Source organism: Melanotaenia boesemani, chromosome 7 (genome assembly GCF_017639745.1).
Source record: "Melanotaenia boesemani isolate fMelBoe1 chromosome 7, fMelBoe1.pri, whole genome shotgun sequence".
Taxonomy (NCBI): Eukaryota; Metazoa; Chordata; class Actinopteri; order Atheriniformes; family Melanotaeniidae; genus Melanotaenia; species Melanotaenia boesemani.
In genome coordinates this window covers 10,100,255-10,122,607 of record NC_055688.1, presented here as the reverse complement: position 1 = coordinate 10,122,607, position 22,353 = coordinate 10,100,255, and the positions used below count along the sequence as shown (strand labels likewise).

Here is a 22,353-nt window from a genome sequence, read left to right as displayed (position 1 = left end):
CATCTACACCATAACTCTTCTATAATAAAATGTACAATATTAAGTATTTACTCTTTTCTGATTTAGTATGTGCCTTTTTTCCCCATGACTGTAATACTCCATGCCAATTTCTCTTGATAAATTGAGGGAAGACAACAAAACAATAAAGACTAATATTAGTCCATAAAATTCAGTTATATTAACAATAATGCTAAACTGGAAATCTACCCATTAGGTTACTTATTACTTCACAGAGATTGCATTGTATAAACAAAGATTGTAGCCAAGTGATATTTTCAAGCATTATCAACAGAAACTTTTAATAATTAGCTCCAGCTTTTAGAACAACACTTACTTGAGGAAACATTTAAATTTGGCATATTAGTGATTTTAATGGATATATCACTAAAAATTACACATTTGTTCTACTCTGGAAACCTATTAGTCATCAACTTACAACTGAAGGGCCAAGTCAATGTTCCACGGTGTGCCAGTCTTTCTTTTAATGCAGATAAATTAAAATGGCTAATACAAAAAACTAAAACGGAATTAGAAAATATACAAACGCTTGTAAGCATTGTATGTCAGCTAATAAGTTCTGCTTTTCTGCTCAGGTGACTATAAAGCACAAAATAAAAAACAGTGACAACAAACAGACCACAAAAAAAGCAGGAATCTTCTGGTGACAAAAATCTGATTCTGTATGTTCAACAACATATCAGTTCACACAGAATTATTTCCAGCTTCATTATCAGACATCAGACATCCTTGTGAACAAGGCTTCTTCTTTTGGACTGTTAGTTAAAATACATGAAAATATATTAAAATGCTCAACATCCACAGATAGGCATTTAAGACTTTTAAGAATCCAGTTAATCGAAGTAAACGCAGGGCCCAAAAATGACTCAGAGGAGAAAATAAATATCAGCTGGTATTTTACTCAGATATTGGCTTGAACTGAATGTCAGAACACTCGATAACACATATTATCAAGGCCTGTTCCTGAGCTCTGGGTAGTCATCAAAAACTGACCTTTCATACGGACCGACTGTCCTGTCTGCCTGTCTGTCTCACTGGCCGTCTATCAATATGGACTGCATGTCCACAGGACCTTTATGTGTGTTGTGCTGCATGGTGACTCAGTGGAGACTTCAGCAACTTAAGTTTTATAAATCCACTGCTGCACTGTCCAAAGTGCGCAGAGGGAGAAAGTGACTCACAATTATAAACTGTCACTGAAGGCACATACCCTGATTGTCAAACTTATGCCCAAAGACTGTCACAAACACACACAAAAACATTCCACCTTTAAAATAACAGTAATATAAATGTTGAGAACAGCCAGCTGCTGCTAAAAGCAAAGTTTGTATGACTTGTTGGATATCAAAATAAAAGAAAAATGAAGAAGAAAATGACTGGTGGAGGAAAATTGTTAAAGATGATTTTACAGAGCACTCATGCATTAAGTAATCAGTCAGTAAGTCATTACCAACTCACTCGGTTGAAATCCAAAAAACAACCGTTTGCTGCTTTTTGAAGGCAAACAGTAACTGCGTCTTAAGTCTCAGTCCTGCAGGAGGTGCTACAGATGAAATTTTGCTCTAATATTGATAAAAAATAAATAAACAGGGAAATAACTTCAGGGTCTCTGAAACTCAAGTATCAGTTACAACTGACCCTCAAATACAAGGTGCTGTATCACAAACTTGATCCACAGTAAAGACAGCATATTATGACTAAATCCATGAGTGGCCCACAGGCTTACAGTCTTTTTCTTTTTATATTTTTTGGTTCAGCAAATGAGACCTTCAAATTGTTAAACCTTGGACTGCAACATCATAACAGTGTTACATACATACATACATATTATGCTACATAAAGGAAAGAAATGTGCACCAAGTCAAACATAACAATAAAAGAAGAATTACAGAAATGAAAAACTAACAACTGGCCAATGTTTTAAGAATTCTTACTAACTTTGTGGTCAAGCCCAATGGCGTTTTGCGCTAAATGTAATATTCTAATAAATTATCGGATATCTTTTCTCTAATCAACCTTCTTGCTTGCCTCTCTCCCAAACCAAAATTTCAAGAAACCTACTGTCACACATCAGATATTTATTATTTTCAGAATATTAACAACACAACATTGCAAATTGTGTCTTAGACTAAAGTAGATAGTTTATACACCTCTTTCATGTGGACATTTTGACTTGATTAAAGGAAAAACAAGTGCATCAGTGTGGGCCAATTCCTGCTGCTGTCTGACAGGAGACAGGTTGATGAATCACCAGTCCATCACAGGGCCATTACAGGGCCAACCATGCACATTCACTCCTAGGATCAATGTAGAATCAACCTTCCAGCGTGCACAGTGAAAGCCCTGTAAATGTTCCAAAATATGGTGACACACTGTTACATCAACCAAAAAAAGAAAAAGAAAGGCACACTCCATTACTCAGTAACAGTTACTAGCTACCCATGGCCATCCGAATCAAACTTTATCACATGGACTTATCTCCTCAACCCCATACTGCTGCCCCTACAATAAAGGCGGTCTCAGTCAAGATTGTTCTCATTCATGGCTCTTCAATAGTGGAACATGCTACCAAATGTATCGGAGAAGTAGCCTCCCTCTGCCTTTAAGAATGACTCATTTCTTCTAATTAGCAGTTTAGTTTAAAATGATTGTCTTGGTATTAGCATGAAGTCTTTAGCTGTGCTTCAGTAGTATTGTGTGAGGACTTTCATATTCTGGAGAAAGTGGTAAAAACTGATCCTATCATGAGTAAAAATTACTACAATTTTAGTAGAAACTTTGTGACAAATCCAGCTTCATGGTGCTCTTCTACAAGTCTCACACATCCACTAGAGGTCCCTTTATTTCCAAGTGTAAATATAGATAAGACACACACTTTAAACAAACAACATGCGGTAAAACTTGTAGTGGAACATTCACTTCCAGATTCAGTCTGAATATCATCTACACAACAAGCCAATCCAGAATCATGCACCTTTACCTGAAACAAGAAGGAATTTTCTAATAGACCCTTACAAATTTGTAATTTAGGCACTGCATACACAACAAAAATGTGTTAAAGAAAAAAATAGACAAAAGCAATAATTTTAAAATCAGATTCAAATGACCTCAAGCATGATAATTTATTATGTACCAGGAGAGGACCAGAGTCAGGCCATACAGACAACTTTTTATTTTTGTCTCCGTAAACAATGCAAGCTCTTGTCTTGAACATTATTTAACACAAGCCTTGTTTTTACAGCACCTACAACATTGTAATAATGCACTACCGAGCCTGGTTCCTCTCATTTAACATATCCGGGGCAAAGTCCAAGGCCACAGCCAGCCTGCCAAGCTGTTCCCTTTATTATAAAAAAATGGTTATATCTCATGCTTTAGCCTGTAAAAATAAACCATAAACATTCTTCTTGGATGTGTTGTTTCTCCTTTGTTCAATTTTAAACTTTTTCCAGTGCTGAGGTTATTGAAGGAGCCCGTGACTTCAGTTTAACTCGTCTCAGATATACTGTGTCAAAATAATAAATAATTAAAATAATTCCTGTCTTGAATACTGATAAAAAAAAGTCTAGAGAGGTATGAATGTTATGATTTCCCTTCAGTGAAACAAACAGAAGTAAACAGGCTGTTTATTACAGATGATCAAAACAGCTCATGTGTGACTCATTAAGCACTTTTTAAAAGCTTATTTTCATCTTATTTAGAATTAAAAACAATGCTGATCAGATATGACGGGCAAAATATGGCCTCTTTCGTAAAAGTTTTAATCTTCTACTGCTTATTTCAGCTACCCAAACAACAACATGCTGGCAGCAATCAAATCCCAGTTTAGTTTACAAAATAGATTAAAAATAATCTACTGAGTTCATGAAATATCTTTTATTTACCATCGTAAATGATGGTTTAGAGTGGGGTTGGTAGGAGAGTGGTAGCCTAGTGGTTACAAAGGTGGGTTTGGGTCTGGAGGAGCCTGCTCTTGGAAGAGGTCACCCAGGGCACCACCCGCTGCAGGGGGCGCTGCTGTAAGCTGTCAAGGGGAAAAAAGAATTCAATTAAATTTAATTAAAATAAATAAAAGTAATAATTTTGAGCCCCGACTGGCGCCATTCCCTCCTATTTTGTTTTGAAAATAAAATATGAACAAATACCCCAAAAAAGACTACCCCAAATACCCTCATTGTTTTTCATCATTTGATTGACCAAAACAAAACCTGCGCTACACAGTGCACTGTGGGAGAGAGAGGGAGGGGATGAGTTACTAGAGACGCATCCCAGGTAGAGGTCATTATTGAGAGACGTCAACAACGCTAAGGAGTGGCTTTCAGGAAGTGAAGAAAAAAGGTATGCTGTTTCTTTGTAACATTGAAAATACTGTTTAACTTTGTTCCAGCTAGAGGCTAGCTAAGCTGAAATAAAGCCAAGTTTCCTCATGATGCTGCTGCAGCTGCTGCGGGACTGTATAATTGTGGTTCACCTTCAAACTTTAGTGATGCAGAATCACAGCTGGATGATCATTTATGTTGTTTGACAGATTAATTTTTAGTCTGTCTGCTGCAGCTACATGCTTTGCTTGTACTAGAAACAGATAAATCTACTCTATCTGTCTTGATTTACCAAGAAAACACTCCAGAGCCCTCTACAAGCTGCTGCAGAGGTGTCTTCATTCATATCACCAGTTGAAAAATAGAAGTTTAGCCATTTATTTGTGGTCTCTGATATCACTGCTATGCATATAATCATTATTGATATTAGTCAATAATTTTATTATTAAATTATTATTGAATGTTACTGTTAAGCTTTGTTAGTAATAACAGTACACACAGATCATAGTTAAAATTAAGTTTATTGTAACAAGCTCTACTTTATATGAAGTAGAATGGCACCACAGACTGAACACACTGGTGTAACAGTGAGGATTTTCTGGCTGAATTTAGTCACAACTCAGCCAAAAAGCATCAGCAGCAGCAACAGGTGAATAAGTTTTATAATTATTCCTGCAACAGTCATGTTTCTGATGTCAATATGGTCAAATCCATACACAACCAGTAGTGTAGATAGTCACAACTCTTTTACAATAACCATAATCTCCATTACTGTTCTGTTTGACCACCAGTGAATTTCATTGACTAGAAGTCGTTAACGGTTAAATACCTTTCATATGTCCTGTTTGGCAAGACAAGGCAGTTAATTGTACTGCACATTTAATGTGCAAGACAATTCAAAGTGCCTTACATAAACAGGGGGGGGCAGGAAGCAAAAAAACATGCATTAAAAGCAAACTTTAAAAAGAAATAAAATAAATTAACCAGAAAAACTAAAATAAAATAGATAAAATGTAAGAAATAAAAGTTCCAGTGGGGAGTTTTGTGAGTTTGTAACTTACTGTATCATTTCCTGTTGTAAACGTGTCAGAATGGTTAACGACTGGCCTCATTTATTCTCTACATGAAATACGCAATTGGATGTATGTGTCCATCATCTGTGTCCTTTACATGCATTTATCAGTCTGTTTTTAGTCATCTTGCAGATGCCGACCCAAGCAGAGCAAATGGAGTACCAAAAACCACAGGGGCAGTGTTACACAATAAAGCTCACCTGTCACCAGTTTAAGTTAACAAAAAAAAAAGCCAAAATATGGCCACACAGACCACTGCTGTCTACTGCAATGCCTCATTTTAGGTCTTTTTCTGAGAATGTGCATTATAATGATCTCCTCCAACGTCTCCATGTTTGCTGCTGTCTGAATAAGAAGTTGGATCTCGGAGGTGAACTCTGAACTCTACACTGCCCTTTAGTGGATGTATTGCCTAAATACTATGCCAACATAAAGCACTAATGGGCAGCGATGTTTGACAGTGTTTGATACAGATACACTATTGACATATATAAAAGGAGCATAAATGAGGCTCAAGGGCCAATATGTTGTTAAAATGTTGTCAAATATCCCTGCTAACATATTTTTTGTGATGTGTGCTTTATATTGGCATGGTTGTTAGTACAATACAATACAAAGTTCACTTCAGATTTCCTAAGTCAGTTTTAGAGAACAGCAAAGAGCAACAGCTGAGGAGATCATGATAGTGCACATTCTCAGAAAGAGACATAAAAAGAGGCAGCAGAGTAGATGAAGGTGGTCTCTGCAGCCATTAAAAACATTCACAAATCCCCTCTTCAAATGGTTTAGTCATTTCCATTGTATTCTTTGTTACTTTAGCTCAGGGGTGTCCAAAGTCGGTCCTTGAGTCGGTCCAACAGGTTTTCAATGTTCCCCTGCTCCAACACACGTTGCTCAAATTAAATCGTTCCAAGAGCATCTGACGTTCTGCACTATGACTCATTAATTTGAGTTACTATGGTGTGGTGGAGCAAGGAAATTTCAAAAACCTGGCTGGAGCTAGACACCCCTACTTTAACTGGTTACAGTATTCTATTCTATTCTATTCTATTCTATTCTACAGTCATTTAGCAGACAATTTTCTCCAAAGCGATTTACATCTGAAGATGGTTGGGCAGTAGAGTTAAGGGTCTTGCCTAAGGACCCAACTGGAAGATATTCATATTTGTCCAATGTGAGGATTATTTCCTAAAGAAATAATCAGTCTACAATGGCATTCCTTCTCTCTGCTTCATCATTTTTACTCCTTATTCCTACTACTAAACTCTCCCTCCAGAGCAGTTCTATCACCAGAGATGTGTTTGTAAATAAAGACAAACACATCACCCAATAAAGACCCCACTAGAGCTGACCATTAAAAGTGATGTTAAGTCCTGTAAACACAAAGTGGACTTATAGACACAGGGGAACAGCAGGAATGACTCCGGCTTGTATCCACAACCCTATTAACCTTAGTGGCCAGTTGTATTGACCATCACTGGAAGCTACAAGCATGTAGGTCACCAACACGCCTGCACACTGCTGCAGCTCATTAGTGACAATCCAAAGCGTGCCCGAATATGTCGGCCAGAGTAGAGAACCTGACAGCAAACGCAGCAGTGGAAAATCCGGCTGCGCCTGTCTGCTCACACAGGCCAGCATCTCTGCAGCTGTTGGTGAAGGATAGATTCATATGCCATACACATTTGAAGGTATAAAGGTTTTTTTTTTTTGTTTTTTTTTCTATAAGTGTATTTTACTACACAATATTATTTTTTACTAATCACATACTACTTGGACACACAACTACACTGGTTCAATATTTAAATGCATCATCATCATTCCTATAAATATCACTGCGATTTGTTGAGATCGTAATTGAAATATACACCGAGTCAAACGAACTATGTGCACAAACAGTGTGCATCAGCTCCCATAATTCCACCACATGTACAGACGACACCAAAGCTATCCAATCCAAGACCAGGCCAAGAGTACAAACCCATTTCGAAAGGCCTGAGTGTTCCCAGGACCCCTGTGACCTCAATAATTGGAAAACTAATTGGAAGCAGTTTGGAACCATCAGAAATCTGCTCTCCAAAAAGATTTTCTGAGAGCATGACGAAAAATATTGCCTAGTCTGGTGAAACAAAAGCTGCCTGAGTTCCAGGCACCATTCCATTCATCCTTTCTTACACTGCTCATGGTAACGAGAGGGTCAAGCCTGTCTGATCCGTCGGTGGGTGAGAGGCGGAATACAACCCAGGCATGTTGCCAGTCTATCACAGGGTTAGCAGAAAGAGGCAGACAACCATCACACTCATACAGCCAATTAACCTCACATGAATATCTTATGGACCACCCAGTGAAAACCCAAGCAGCTGCAGAAAGAGTACCCAAACTCCATGCAGAAAGCGCCCCTGTCACGGCAACGCTTATCATCTAGCTAATGCTTCTGATACGGTGAAGCATGGCAGTGGACTCATCATACGGTGTGTGATTTTTCAGTAACAGGAACAGGTTCAGGGAGGAGAAAAGTTTGCATGGCACATACTGTAAACCCTAAATTTAAGAAACGTACACAACACCTAAAGATTTAATTCACTGTTTCAAGTCCAATCTGAAGAACTGTGATAGCATATGTTAACCACTCAAATCCAGATGCAAAAACTAGTTGAAAATGAGTTATAAAGTGAGGAGCTTAAAAAATACAGGAATTATGGTTAAAATATTTTACAAATGAATGACAACAAAACTTTACTTTTTTATGACTTTACTAAAAGCTTTGCAAAAAGTAATCCCTTTATGGGTTATTGGTGATGGGAGGGAAAATGGCAATTTCATAACTATGCAGGAACAGCAGCTAAAATAATATATTTTAAGTAATAAATGAATTACAATAGCACTCAGTGAAGTGTTTGTGTTTCTGTGGAAAAACACTTAGTGCTACTTTAAAATGAAGAAATATGTAACTTTCTGACTCTAAAAAATGTGTTTCTGACAAATTTTGGTGGCACAGTGACATTTCTTAAGTACATTCCTGGAGCTGTTGTTGTCCAGTGGCATCCTGAGGCTTTTTTTCAGCCTTGAACGACATGTTACAGCTGGGTTTTGGCAACATTGGCAATGAGGCGAACATTGATAAGAGCATAAAAAGGCAATGTAATGTACTAGTCATAGGGTCCAGGTATTCTTGTTACTATTGCTAGAGGTATGAATCATTGTCTGTCTCTTGATTTGATTATGATTCCACTGTTTTTAGGACAAGAGAATCTGAGATGTGTTAAGTCATAGCTAGGATTAGGCTAAAGGTTAAGGTTAGAAACTCAGCTGTGATGATTAAGGTTCAAAGGGGGGGGGTTAGGGAATGCATTGTGCCAATGAAAGGAGACCACAGTTAGTCACACCAGAGCTGTGAGTGTGTTCCTGCTCATAGATGGGCTTGATTGCATTTTTACTGCATTTTTTCATGTGAGCATGTGTGTGTGTGTGTGTGTGTGTGTGTGTGTGTGTGTGTGTGTATGTGTGTTTCCATATCTTTATTACAGTATTGTAATCCATGTAGTCTTTAGCAAGCTGTTCCTGGTACAGTGGCTCAGTACCAATCACCTTACTTGACCTCGGAGTCCACAGTGTGTGTCATGGTGTTATGACACACAAACTTTTTTTAACTATCCATCTTCAAAGTGCCGACTTGCTATCAGCTAGATAAGATCCTCATTTAGCTGAGAGCTGGAAACTTGGAACAATAAGAAGGAAAAAAGCTGAGAGGCTCTGTTCATCCTTGCCAGTAAAACTTTCATTAGAAAAAAATGGTAAATGGTCTGTATTTATATAGCGCTTTACTGCACCTGGGATGACATCCCAAAGCACTTTACATTATACATTACATTCACCTATTCACACACACATTCACACACTGATGGTGGAAGCTGCCATGCAAGGTGCTCGACCACGACCCATCAGGAGCAATTTGGGGGTCGGTGTCTTGCTCAGGGACATCTCGACATGAGCTCACCAGGCGGAGGATCGAACCCACAACCCTCAGGCTACAAGACAGCCACTCTGGCTCAGTAAAAAAGAAAAAAAAAGACAAATGAGGGAACAGTTTCGGCCTAAAAAAATTATCATGACAAAGTGATCATAAACTGATGTCAAACTTTGACCTCATAAGAAGCCAACAGATAACTAAAGTTTTTATTTTTTTATTTATTTATTTATTTATTTATAATAATTACCTACTAAACTAATGGAAACAAACTATGAAGGCATTGAGATAAAAAAAATGACATTCTTAATGAGCTTGTAATAATTTGTGAGAAATATAATTGTGAAAGGTTATTTATCAAAATCATACAAAAATATCTGTAGTTAAAGGTCTCATAAATAAAATAATATGAGGGAGTGGTAGACACTTCAGAAACACACATCACAAAGTAAAAATTTGTAGTCATATCAGGAAGCCATACTTAAATCAAAATGCATTTTGCAAGACAGAACTTTCTAGTGTATGGTGGGAAGCTCAGACTGTGACAATCAAGTCAACAGCAGGAAGTGACGGCGTACCTCATGGGCTGCTGCTAACTAGACAACAAGACAAGTTATTCCAGTGTCTAATCCAGTCAGCTTTGTCATGGCTGCAACCAAAAAATGGAATATTTAGTAGGTTTTAAACCTCTGTGAGATTATTGTCAGCCTAAAAATCCTAATGGCCTCTCTCCCCATGCTAATTCCAAGCAGAGGCAGCTTAATCCAGTGGGTCACTACATTTGAACTGCTGATCATAAGCCTCACCAAGCTAATGCATAGCCAAGTCAATAGATGCTCAAATGACAAGATGCATAAGATGCATGTGTTACCACCCAGATCGAAGAAGCAGTCCCTTTCTCATTAGCCATTGGTGGCCTCTTTTAATTAGCAGTGCTGATTGTTTTTAGTTAAATGAGGGACATGGCTGCCTGCTACAAGAACATGGCCTCTGCCAAATAGTCTTATTTGGTGCTTTATAGGTTTACGTGACCATAATGTACATAATATACATATAGCTAAAGATGTTGAGGACAAAACCAAACACCTCTAATCACACAAGAACATCAATTCCTACAGTAATGCACGGTGTTGGCAGCATCATGCTGTAGGGTGTTTTATATCAGTAGGAACCGAGAAGCTGTGCAGAATTGAACGAATGATGAATGGAAATGGAAATCCGGGAAAATTATTCCATCAGGACAGTGATCCTGAACATATTGCTAGATTAACACTGCAGTGCTTTCAGACAAAATGTTTTGATGTGCTGAAATGGCTGAGTTACAGGCCAGATCTCAGTACAACTAAGAATCTGTAGCATGACTTACTCCTAGTGTGCTGTGATTACAGAGCACCAGTAGAACCCAATTTGGCTTTAAACAATAGGCAGAAATTCTAGTGGGCATACATACATACATACATACAACTACCTCGGGCTGGGTGATATAGCAAAAAAAAAAAAAAAAAAAAAAAAATTACGACAATATATTTTTTCTAGGGGTGGGACTCTATTAAAAAAGCATCTAATGTATAATTAATGTACATGGAATAATTTTAATTGCATAACAATATTGGACTCAAAAAGCAACATTTTTTATGCAAATAGATTTCAGTCGATGACTAAATCATACAATAGACAGACATTAATTTGGTACACTCAAGCTCTGGTAATATCTGGAAAAATGCATTTAATTGCATTTCAATTCAAAACAGTATTAAAAGAAATAAAAAAAGATTTCAAAACAAAGTTAGAATTATTTTAAGAACTTTAGCTAACAGCTCCATCTGATCTCTGATTTATTAGTCCATAACATGTTACAGTACTTTTAACTTTTAAAATGTGAGCACTAGTGGGCAGGGGGAGGGCCCTGAGCCAGCACCACTGCTCACTGAGAAGAGAAAACTTTGCATGCTTTCACGTCAGTCTCCAAAAGTCTCCGATATCACCAGAAAAAGTCTCTAGATTTGTTACCAGTCGCTTCTTTGAAATAGTCACTAGATGGGTCTGAAAACTCGCTAAATATAGCTGCAAAGTAGTTAAATTGGCAACACTGATTTAGCCGAGCTCTGATGTGTGCGGGACTCTAAAAACTAAAGATTAGTTTAACATTTTACTAACATACAAAGTAAATAAAGCAAATTAAATTAGATCACTATCAGAATCTTTATAAAAAGAACAATAAAGTGTTTTTTTTTTTGTTTGTTTTGTTTTGTTTTTTTGCTGGCTTATGTTTACTGCTGTGAGGGAACAGATTCATCTCCAAATGGAATTTTTCTTGCAGAAACAGCTCAAGCTTGAAAACTATCAGAATATCCAAAATAAGAAGGATAATGTGTCTTTTGTAGATCTGGTTCACCTCTGTAACAAGGCACTTACATGCCCAAAATCAGCATGTCTTGCACAGTTACTGCCAAAATCTGGTTTTTAAAATAGCATCAGTAATAACATTGTTTCTTTGATAGAACTTTCCGTCCCTATGTGATTTTATTCAGCTTCTACTTTTCTGTACTACTACATACAGTAGCTGCATACAGTAGTAGCAGAATGTTTTTGCCAGTAACCTCTTTGAATGCTGCTCGTAGTGCAATGTCTAAATGATTAAACAGATTTGTTGTGTTGCTGGTTTTTGAGCGTACCAATCGGCAATAGTCCTTGCATATCGGCCTAATTTTCTTCACGTCTCTTTGGAGATGCCCAAGCCACCGCCACGCAACCAACTTTCCTTCTCAACAATGACCTCATCTTCAGAGGCTAACTGTCAGTCATGTCTGGCATCTATTTAGGCTGCCCTCAGCTTCACGACCGGTCCTTTTACGTCCTTTTGCACTTTGGCACTATGAAGGTAGTGCACAGTTTTATTAGAGCTGTTTGCAGATTACAGTAACTATAGTTACTCAAGATACATAAAACATGTGCACTTAGGACCAAGATTAAAGGTTTACTTTGTATACAAATGGCAGTTCTTTTGCCCTACACTTGACCCACTGCTCAAACAGTGTGAAGGCTTTTTGTAATATGAGCTGAACCAGTTCATTTGGATGCTGGAATGAACAGCCTTCAAAAAGTTGACCAGTTGACACAGTGAGGTTTCAACTAAAGATAGAAGGCATTACTTTAGCTCAACAGAAGTGCACTGGCTGGGGTGTCAGGCTGACTCATTCCTCAGGTCAGTAATAAGACTCTGCTCACCAGGCTTCATATCAAAACACATAAGCAATGATGCAAACCCAAACTGTAAGGATGGTTTCTTCATTCATTTACAGATAGTCTCATTTTTTAATATATATATATATATATAATAAAAATAATTCTGTTCACTCTTTGAAATTGAACTCAACCAGAAACTGTTCACACTTCTAGAGTTGAGCCAAGTTTACATAACTGAAACTCCTGCCCCAGAAAAGGTAAATATCACCACGAAATGCTTTTACTCTGCTGTGTTCAAACTAATCCTGTACTGTAGATTTAAAGGAATGCGGTAATTCATCTCTTCATCGGAGACACACTCAACCTGAATTGGTGCTTTATGTTTTAAGTTGGCAAACTTTTTAATTATTAGAACAAAAACCAGAAAAGTTCACCCAGAGTGTAAATTTGTTGTTTTCAGCATTTTGTTTTACAAGGAGGTGGGAAGCTCAAGTACAATATTGACTAAATGAGGAGTGCTGCCAAAAAAAACAAAATGAGGTTGACATCAGCTGGATCCTGCTATGTACAAATAAAAGTAGAGCTCACTCAAACAGTATAAAGGGGAGGAAAAGAACAGGACAAGTGGAGGACAGAAGAAGTGGCAGATGGAAAAAGAAATCCACAACAGACAAACCGTATTGTCTATTTCTCCATGGAAGTATGGCTGTGAATAGGCCCTTTTTAAGAAAGGGAAACAGGGAGAAAAGGCTGAGGTATGCCTATGACTCAAAAACTGGACAGAAAATCAGTGGGAACAAGTCTGATGGAGTGATGGATTCTCCCCAGAGCCCAGACCTTAACATTATTGAATCGGAGCGGGACCATCTCAACAAAGAACACAACAGAAGACAGCCAACATCCAAAGAAATTACAAGAGATCCCACATAATGGGCTCTACACAGATCTTCTAATAAGCCACCACATATACATGTCTACTTATTTGAGCTTTCCTCGCCACATGCATCTTCAAATGTTGGTGCCTCTTGGTTTTGTTTTCCGTGTTGTTAGTTTTTGCTCAAAGGGAAGCACTGTTTAGTTTCATGGAAAAAGTGCACATTGTACTTAAACGTCTGGATCACCACCACAGAACATTGTTGGTGGCTATTCTTTTAAGCTCATGCAGGCGACATTTGTGGACATTTGTGGCACTTAATTAGTTATGAAACCAGCCGGTGTCAGCTAGAGTCAATCCCCCCCAGGTTCAGTTAACACTGAGCTAGTAAACATTCCACCAATGCAAAGTGCCAACTCCAGGGTTTTCGGGTGTCTATTTGTCTCCACTGAAATTACGTCCATCTATGGAGGGTTCTGAGTGTTCTGCAAAGGGGTACTTCTGCAAGAGCAGAAAATGCCCGAAATAGAGTTTAGCTTGTGTTGAAGAATAAAGCTGTGCAAAGCAAATTACACCTCAAGCTCATAAGAATGGTACAAACTGTTTCTGCCTTAACTACTGTGTTCCCATTTTTGTCTTCACATATCACTGCACATATTCCCCATTTCCCTTCCAACCATATTAGTGGGTGAAGAACTTTGCACACCACTGTAGATGCTAAACTATGCAGTAAACTAAGCACACCAATAAAAGCTGGACAGTTGGCTTTTAAGATGAAAAAGATGGAGACGCAAATCTTATACTGTTCCATTATTACTTTATATTGCATTTAGTTGCTTATTCTACACTGTTACTGTTATTCTCCCTCACATTGTGCACCAGGTGTGTGCGGGTGTCGCGACAACCTCTTTTGTCACTGTGGGTGCTTTAGGGGTTTAGTTCTGTGTGGTTAGTTTACTTCTGTGTGATTGTTTTCAGTGCTGGGCTAGGTTAGTGTTTTGTGTTGTGACGACGGTCACTTTAGTTTATGGGCCTGCTGCTTTTTGTTTGGTTTTAGTTTCACCACCGAGTGGCGGTTGTGTTTCGTTTGCACTCGGTGTGTGTTTGGTATAGGGTTTTGTTTGTTTGTTTCTGCAGGTCCGCTAACCCCAGCACACTTTGCCTTTCTGTTACAGGTTTCACTCACCGTTCACAGGTTTTAATAAAACGTGCTTATTTTACTGAACCATCTGTCCTCAACGTTCTTTTTTTGTTATGCCCAAACATACCCCTTATATTGGGACGTAACATACACCCTCTAGAGTTTCTTTGAACTTCATACAACCATATTTTAAACAGACATGTTACTGCATATAGAGATCCTGCAGACTTCCCATTTACTTACTATGAGAAAAATTAATTAATATTAATATGTAGTATTTAGTTATTGGTTAAAAAGCAGAAGGTAATTTGTTGGTTTGTCTATATATTATTTTTCTATGTTAGCATCAAAAGGAATAAATAAATCAAACTTAAAGACCTATAAGGATTTTAAATGTAGTTTTACACATTTACAGAGTAGTGGAATTAACTAATGCATAAAAATCACAAGATCCTGATTATTTCTCTGAGCAAAGTTGTACCAACGAAATCTATAATCATGGCATCCCTCACTTCAAGAGCATTCTGGTGGACACTGAAATAACATCCAAGTGTGCTTCTTTACACAAAGTAATTTGGAATAGAGTAAATAAAACTTTAAATAAATTTCAGATGCTTTTGAAGGGAAAAAAATTTAAAGACCTTTTCACCAAAGCTGTCTCAAAATCAGGCGTTTTAGGTTGGAACATTTCCAAAAAAAACAAAAGAAAAAAAAATAAAAAATCCTGGAGCGACTGATGTTACGAAGGGTGTTTCTGAAGGTTGTTTCGTAAAACAAATCAAACACCAACTGAAATAGAAATCAATTTAGATGAAGCAAAATGGTCAAAGTATATATATAAAAAAAGAAATTAAGTCAGCTCAATTTTAAATAAATCACAAAAACAGCTTCACAATGAAAACTTTGTCATTTTTTATGAAACAAACAATTACAAGATTCTATTTTTAGACCAAAGTCACGTCACTGACTTGACTTTTATGTGCTTGGAGCTGAGCAGAGTGACGGCTGGCAGATGCTGTTAATGTCACTCACCGTGAGCAGTGAGTGAGCAGGAGATGACATCTGTCTGTAGCATGCTCATCTTCTCTGAAGGAAAAGATCATGAAAGACATCCTTGTACAAGTTGATTTAAAAGGGATACATGTGCAGCATTGGCTATGTGCATGTACAACAAATATCTCAGGGTACGGAGGGACTTAGATGACAGTATCTAACTGGAATATTTCCATCCATTTTTTAATATTTACTTCATTCCAGCTGCCATCAGGCAAGAGGGATCATATGCTCAGGACAGGTCACCAGTCTATCACAGGGCCTAACTGGAAAGATCTGCCAACAAAACAGCACTTTACCATCTGAAGTGTGTTCAAGAGAATTCATGTAATTTAATCTCAAACTAAAACAAAAACCCAATATTGGAATTGTACAAAACAAATGTGCAAGAGATCATTTGATTGTAGACAAAGACAAACAACTTTGGATATTTTATTTCAGTTCATTTAAAAGGAGAGCAAATGCTTAAGTACCTGACATTTTTCTCTCCTTCTTAGAATATTCTTTCAGACTAGAGAGGCACTTGAGGGCCTCTTGATTTATTCTGTCAGACACTTGAAAGGCAATAGAAGTGTGTATCAGGTGTAGGTGACTAAACTTGTCAGATGAACTTCTCTTCAGTGGCAGCCTCTGATATTGACAAAGGAGACTGCACAAGAGCATTTATAAAGAATCCATTCACAACTGTGGATAACATTTTGTCTCCCAAGAGGTTTATATAAACTGAGTTGTGCAGATTTATTAGCAGGAATTTTAAAAACTGCATTTACTTATAGGTGAAGTGATCTGAGATCTTGCACTGTTGTAAATTTTAACAATAAATGGGATTGTACACCAATGTTAGATGGTTCCTGCTTTAAACATTACAAATGTCTACATTTCATTTATCAGTAGCTTGAGTGTTGTCAAAGTCACTATGTTTTATAAAATACGTTTTACTGACTCAGCAGAACATAATGCTCTTAAGAAATACGCAGATGAACACTAATAAATCCACATGCTTCTTCATCGTGGGGTTCCTCACAGAGGGGATATTAAACTCTAATTTTAGTAAGCAAATAGCTTCACTGGATGTATACCCCAAGTGGTTTCCTCCTCTCAGTCTCTCACCGGTATTGATTTTATTGAAAAACCAAAAAAAATTATATATGCAGAGCTAAATTGTCTCCCAGAACATGCACATACCACTCAGAAGAACATTTCAGCACAGACTTGTAATAGCAGATGGTAGTTTCCTAGCCTGGGGAACAGCATGTGATGGGAAAGACCATCTAATAAATCCACCCCAATTGGACCTTGCCCTCCAACAAAACCCTTGGTCAAGTTCATGCACACAGGATGCTGTGTCATTCCCACACCATTCCCATTACAAAATTCCTATAACTTTGGAAACAACACTACTAATGTTACTAATGTTATATTTCCAGATAATGGAGGCTTTTCATCTAGTAGGCTCCAGTTTATCAGGATTCATAAAGTAATTTTATTTTGCAGCCATGGACGTGTCCTTGGTATTGGGGCACCACTGGCCCACGGTGGTTTTGTCTGGAGCAGTCTGGTACTGTCAGGTTCCTGGGCAGGATTCTGTTAGGGGATATGAGTGGTTCTTGGGCCTGTGGGGAGTTGACTTTCCGTGCGGCCTCTGACTCGGTGCCGCAGAGCAATGTCATCGTCTTATTTTGCTCTTGGTGGACCCTTGGGTCTCGGGTCCACCAAGAGTGTATGTGCATGTGTGTATGAATGCATTTGAGAAAATTATTATTAGGTGTGTGTTTTTAAAATTGTTAGGTTTTATACTTAATGTGAAGTGTGTGGAGTGTGAAGCCTTGTTTTTAATGTTCTAAGTTATGAAGTGTGTTACTGTTGCTAGTCTATTTATTAGGCCCGAGCACCGAAGGCGGTGCGAAGGCCTATTGTAATGCAAGCGTTTATTATTATTTTTATTTCGCACAATGAATCGCATTTTTGGGGGCCTGAACATGCTCGAAAACTCACCAAATTTTGCCTACCCCCCCATTGGAATGCGAAAAATTTAATAATTTGGGCTGCTCGGGACTGTTCAGGCAAAACTGAACCAGAGCGCCACCTATTTGTGATGCCCCTCCATTGCAAGTTAGCAATCTCTATGAAACTTTGCACACATGTTCCACATGGTGGGGGGAACAAAAAAAGAAATTATAGTATAGGTCTAAATAAAACAGGAAGTCGGCCATTTTGGGTCAAAGTCGCCATTTTGGCGTTTTACTGACCTCGCATTTGAACGAACTCCTCCTAGAGATATTATCGTATTGACACCAAAATGGCTGAGGATGTTCAGAAGGCATGTGTGATCAAAAGTTATGCAAAACTTTCTCAAAGGAGTAACGGCGTACAGGGGGCGTGGCCTCAAAGTTTGATGTCTCGCCATGAAAGACGAAATTGATATAACTCCCACATAAAACAACTTTTCTGACCCAAAATGGCCTCGTATGATACTAGTCCCATCCTCAACACATCTATGTGGTCATTATTGGATTATGAATAGGCCACGCCCCCTGGCAACAGGAAGTCATGTTTTTTACTCGAAGACCCACTTCTCTGACGTTTTGAACACAACCGGGGTCAAACTGCATCAGACACCTGAAAACAAGTTGGGGATGATATCCGGTGAAGACTGTTGCTCTACACTGCAAAGCAAGACCGTGGCGCCATGGCGAACTTCGATAAGACGCCATGACCTCATCAATCACTATAACTCCCTCATTTTTCACCCAATCACCATCAAACTCACAGGGCTTAGTCATGGTCCGGTCCCGAACAGACCCATATGACCACTTCCGGTCTAGCCCTAAGCCCCGCCCACTTTCAACAGGAAGTGCTACTTTGCAGTTGTCGTGGTCCTTCTCCTCAGGCATGAACCCCAGACACTTGAAAGTGCTTCACAACAGGTCAAACCCTTTCATGATACCACAATAAAAATCTCAAGTTCCTTCGCCAAACGTAACCATGGCGAATATTGGTCCGACGCCACCAAACAGGAAGTACTTGTAACTCACCCTGTGTACCATCGATCTCCACCAAACTCGGCAGGAAGGATCGTATTCAGACGTGGAACTGAGCCAAATTGACATATGCTGGAATAGTGACATAGTGGCTCTATAGCGCCCCCTACAATATTTTGATGAACCAGCCCCGCCCCCTACGTGGACCGACATGCATGAAATTCACCACATTGATTTACTATGCCAGGATGCACAAAACTGTCCATTAGACCTATAGGCTAATTTCAACAGGAAGTCGGCCATTTTGTAAAACGTGTCATTTTCAGGGTCATTTTGGCCTGTTTCTTGCCATTGCATTTGAACGAACTCCTCCTACAGATTATATCGTATTTACCTCAAAATCACTCTGAAGCTTCCAGAGGCATGTGTGATCAAAAGTTATGCAAAACTTTCTCAAAGGAGAAAGGGCATGGCGGGGGCGTGGCCTCAAACTTTGATATCTCGCCATGAGAGACGAAACTGACATAACTTACATATAAAACAACCTATCTTAACCAAAATGGCCCCGTTTGATGTCATTTCCATGCTGACCACATCTACATGTCCAGATGTTGTCACCTGGACATTGCTCAATGCTGCATGGCCAGACGGTGGCGTCATGACAAACTTGGATAAAACGCCATGACATCATTAATCAGTATAAATCCCTCAATTTTCATCCAATCACCATCACACTCACAGTAATTACTCAGGGTCTGTTCCTGAACAGATACATTGAACTACTTCTGGTCTTGGTCTAAGCCCCGCCCACTTTCAACAGGAAGTGTCTTTTTCAGACACTGGGGTCCCTCTCCTCAGGAATGAACTCCACACACTCAAAAGTGCTTCAGATCAGGTCAAACTCTTTCGTGATACTACCGAAAACAATCCTCAAGTTCCTTCCTCAAGCAAAACCATGGCGAATGGCGTTCATCGCCATGAAACAGGAAGTATTTGCAACTGACCCATAGTACTTCCGATCTCCACCAAACTCGGCAGGAAGGACAGTGGTCAGGCCTGGAACTGATTTAAATAGACATATGCTGGTTATGTGGCTCTATAGCGCCCCCTATAATTATTTATTCTATCAGCTCCAACCACTGCTTTGACTGACATTCATGAAATGTGGCATATTTATATAACATGCCAGTACAAACCAAAAAGCCTCTTCATGTCCTGATGTTTTCAACGCCATAGCCCCGCCCCCTGGAAACAGGAAGTACCCCTTTTATCCCATTGAAAACCCTACACACCTACTCAAACTCATCAATATTATCCTTGATGAACACATGACTCACAATATAACAAACTGCTTACACCATCATGAATAAAATGGCTGCCTGTGAGGTTTCTGTCCCTCGCCATCAAACAGGAAGTGGCTATAACTCTGGACTCGGTTGACCCAATGACGTGATACTTGGCAGTTGTCATTAAAGTCCGAACCTCAACATGTTAGTACAAGATCAAACACTATAGCTCCACCTACTGGCCATGTTGATATCTGCAGATCTTAAAAGCATGATTGTGTTTGGATTTGTTTCACACTATTGGTCAGAACAAGGTCATGACCACTTCTGATGTCATTATTAGGCCCATTGATGTATGAGATGATGGTCAGAGAGAGACAATGACCACACGAGGCAGAAACATGGGGACGACTGAGCGTACGACTGCCAGCCAGAGCGAGCTTGCTTGGGGAGGGAGGTTGCAGGCCGAGGGGGCGGTGCAATAGGCCAGAGCGGCGCCAGAGGTGCGAGGGCCTTCATCGCTGCTTGCAGCTTTAATTGCTTTTTATACTGTTTAGTATTATATTTAAGTCCAAGGCTGTGTACAGCACTTTGGTCAACTATGTTGTTTTAAAGTGCTCTATAAATAAAGTTGGATTGGAATGGATTGGTTTTGAAATTGTTATCATGTAAAGCACTTTGATCTACTTTTTATGAGAAATGGTTTATAAATTAAATTTGATCTGAAGTATTAAATAATAAAGAATGTCTATTGAAGCTGACTGAGCTTTTTACCAGTGTTCAAACTTTGGTTACTTGTGTAAGTATCTGTTTCTGGACGGTGATTGTTTTTAATTTAGTTGATATGAAAAGTAAGGGAATTTTCTTTAATTCATCTGGTTATTATATCCCCTGAAGCCCTACATACCCACATGCACAAACTCCCACAATCAGAATGAAATTCCGTATAAAAGAAAATGATGTACAATTAATGTTTGCAAACCTCTGCGTGTAGATTTGTAGACTGAGATTCAGCTTTTGTTAGCTTCTTCCTCTGGCCTCATCACAATCTCACTAGGGCTGTGAGGCAAGCCTTAAGCACATTGCTCAATCTTGGCATGCTAACATGCTCACATGCTGCTGTTAAGGGGTTAGTGATTGTGCTGTCTCTAATGAATTCCCATGTTTCCTGATCTCTGAATTTAAGTTAATCTGACTACAGTTGTGTGAAACTCAAAGTTGGTGGTCTCCGACTCTGTATGTGTTTTCCAATCAGATGCTGACATTATAGGACCTTCCTCAGTCAGCTGTACGGACTCCTTAGACAGCATTGCCAGGGTAAACTGAGGAGTTTTTACAAGCTTCACAACCCAGGGTAAATAGACATAGATTCTTAAGACAGGCGATCATAGACTGATGTTTAATGTCCAAGTGTCAGCTCGAGGAATGCTGTGCTCTCTGTGTTCCCTCTCTCTGGGTCCTGTGGCATGCAGCACAGCCTCTCTTCTGATTAAGTTTCCTCGTATGGATCTCTTGCCATGTGAGCAGCTACAGTTTTCTTTGAGTGTCACCATCCACCACAAGTTTGACATGGAGTCCAATGTAAGACAGTGGTTCCCAAACATTTGAGCTACGACCCCCGAGATACGTTGGTGCTGGTGAGACACAGAAGAGCCTTCAAGGAAAATCATTAGGTCTTTTGTAAAAGAACATCCATTTACTTTTTTTTTTTTTTGCTTTTTTTGCTTTCCCTAATTTTTTTTTTTTTTCCCTGCTCTGTCCCTTTTTTTATTTCTACTGCCTGAGGTGTCAACGAATTTCCAGGCGAGATAAGAAAGGGACCATAAAAAAGAGGTAGGTCATCTGAGATAAAATGCTTCAGTTAATATGACTGAGGCTGATGTAACTGAGCAAACATAAACTTGGCCTCTTGTTGATGAGATCAGCAGTTACCAACCGTTGTTAGTTTTAGCTTGCATTTGCAGTTAATCTGACAAATCTTAAAGGGTAAAGAAAGGTCAGCTGTTCCAGTTTAGAAATGTCATTAATTCTATTTGTGCTTGTAATACCATGAAAGTGTGGAGTCCTATGTCCATATAGTGATTGCACTGCACATTTATGCTTATTGTTCAGAAAACAAATATATTCTGGGGAATTTAAAAATATTCTGGCAACTGTCAAGAGGAAATAAAACAGTCAGAAACCTCATCAAGAATAAAGACTACTTGGCAGTGTTTTTCAAGCAGCTTGGTGTTTTCCACCTAACATCATACTAAATGAATGCCCTTAAGTCCTAGTCATATTTTCAGAATAACCTCCTAAAAAGACATAAAGTAAATGATAATTGAGCTACAATAACAAGATACATATGCATGTTCTTGGTGTCTACGGACCTACAGGAACCCAAGAAGGTATTTCCAGCGTCAGAAAGTATGTGTCTGTTACTATGCCTGAGAAAATTGCAATAAAACAGAGG

General features: G+C 38.8%; 1 protein-coding gene across 4 annotated transcripts in view; it reads right to left on the bottom strand.

Annotated features, from left to right (window-relative positions):
- htr4 (5-hydroxytryptamine receptor 4) overlaps positions 1-22,353 on the bottom strand; it is a 259,262-nt gene that overhangs the window by 195,905 nt on the left and 41,004 nt on the right. Inside the window, exon 1 of one of the 4 annotated variants that reach the window (XM_041990013.1) lies at positions 3,903-3,949. The exons of the other annotated variants lie outside the window; for them this stretch is intronic. The gene's annotated coding sequence lies outside the window, so the exon portion shown is untranslated. Of the gene's footprint in view, positions 1-3,902; positions 3,950-22,353 lie in introns of those variants that run through there. 4 annotated transcript variants of the gene reach the window in all.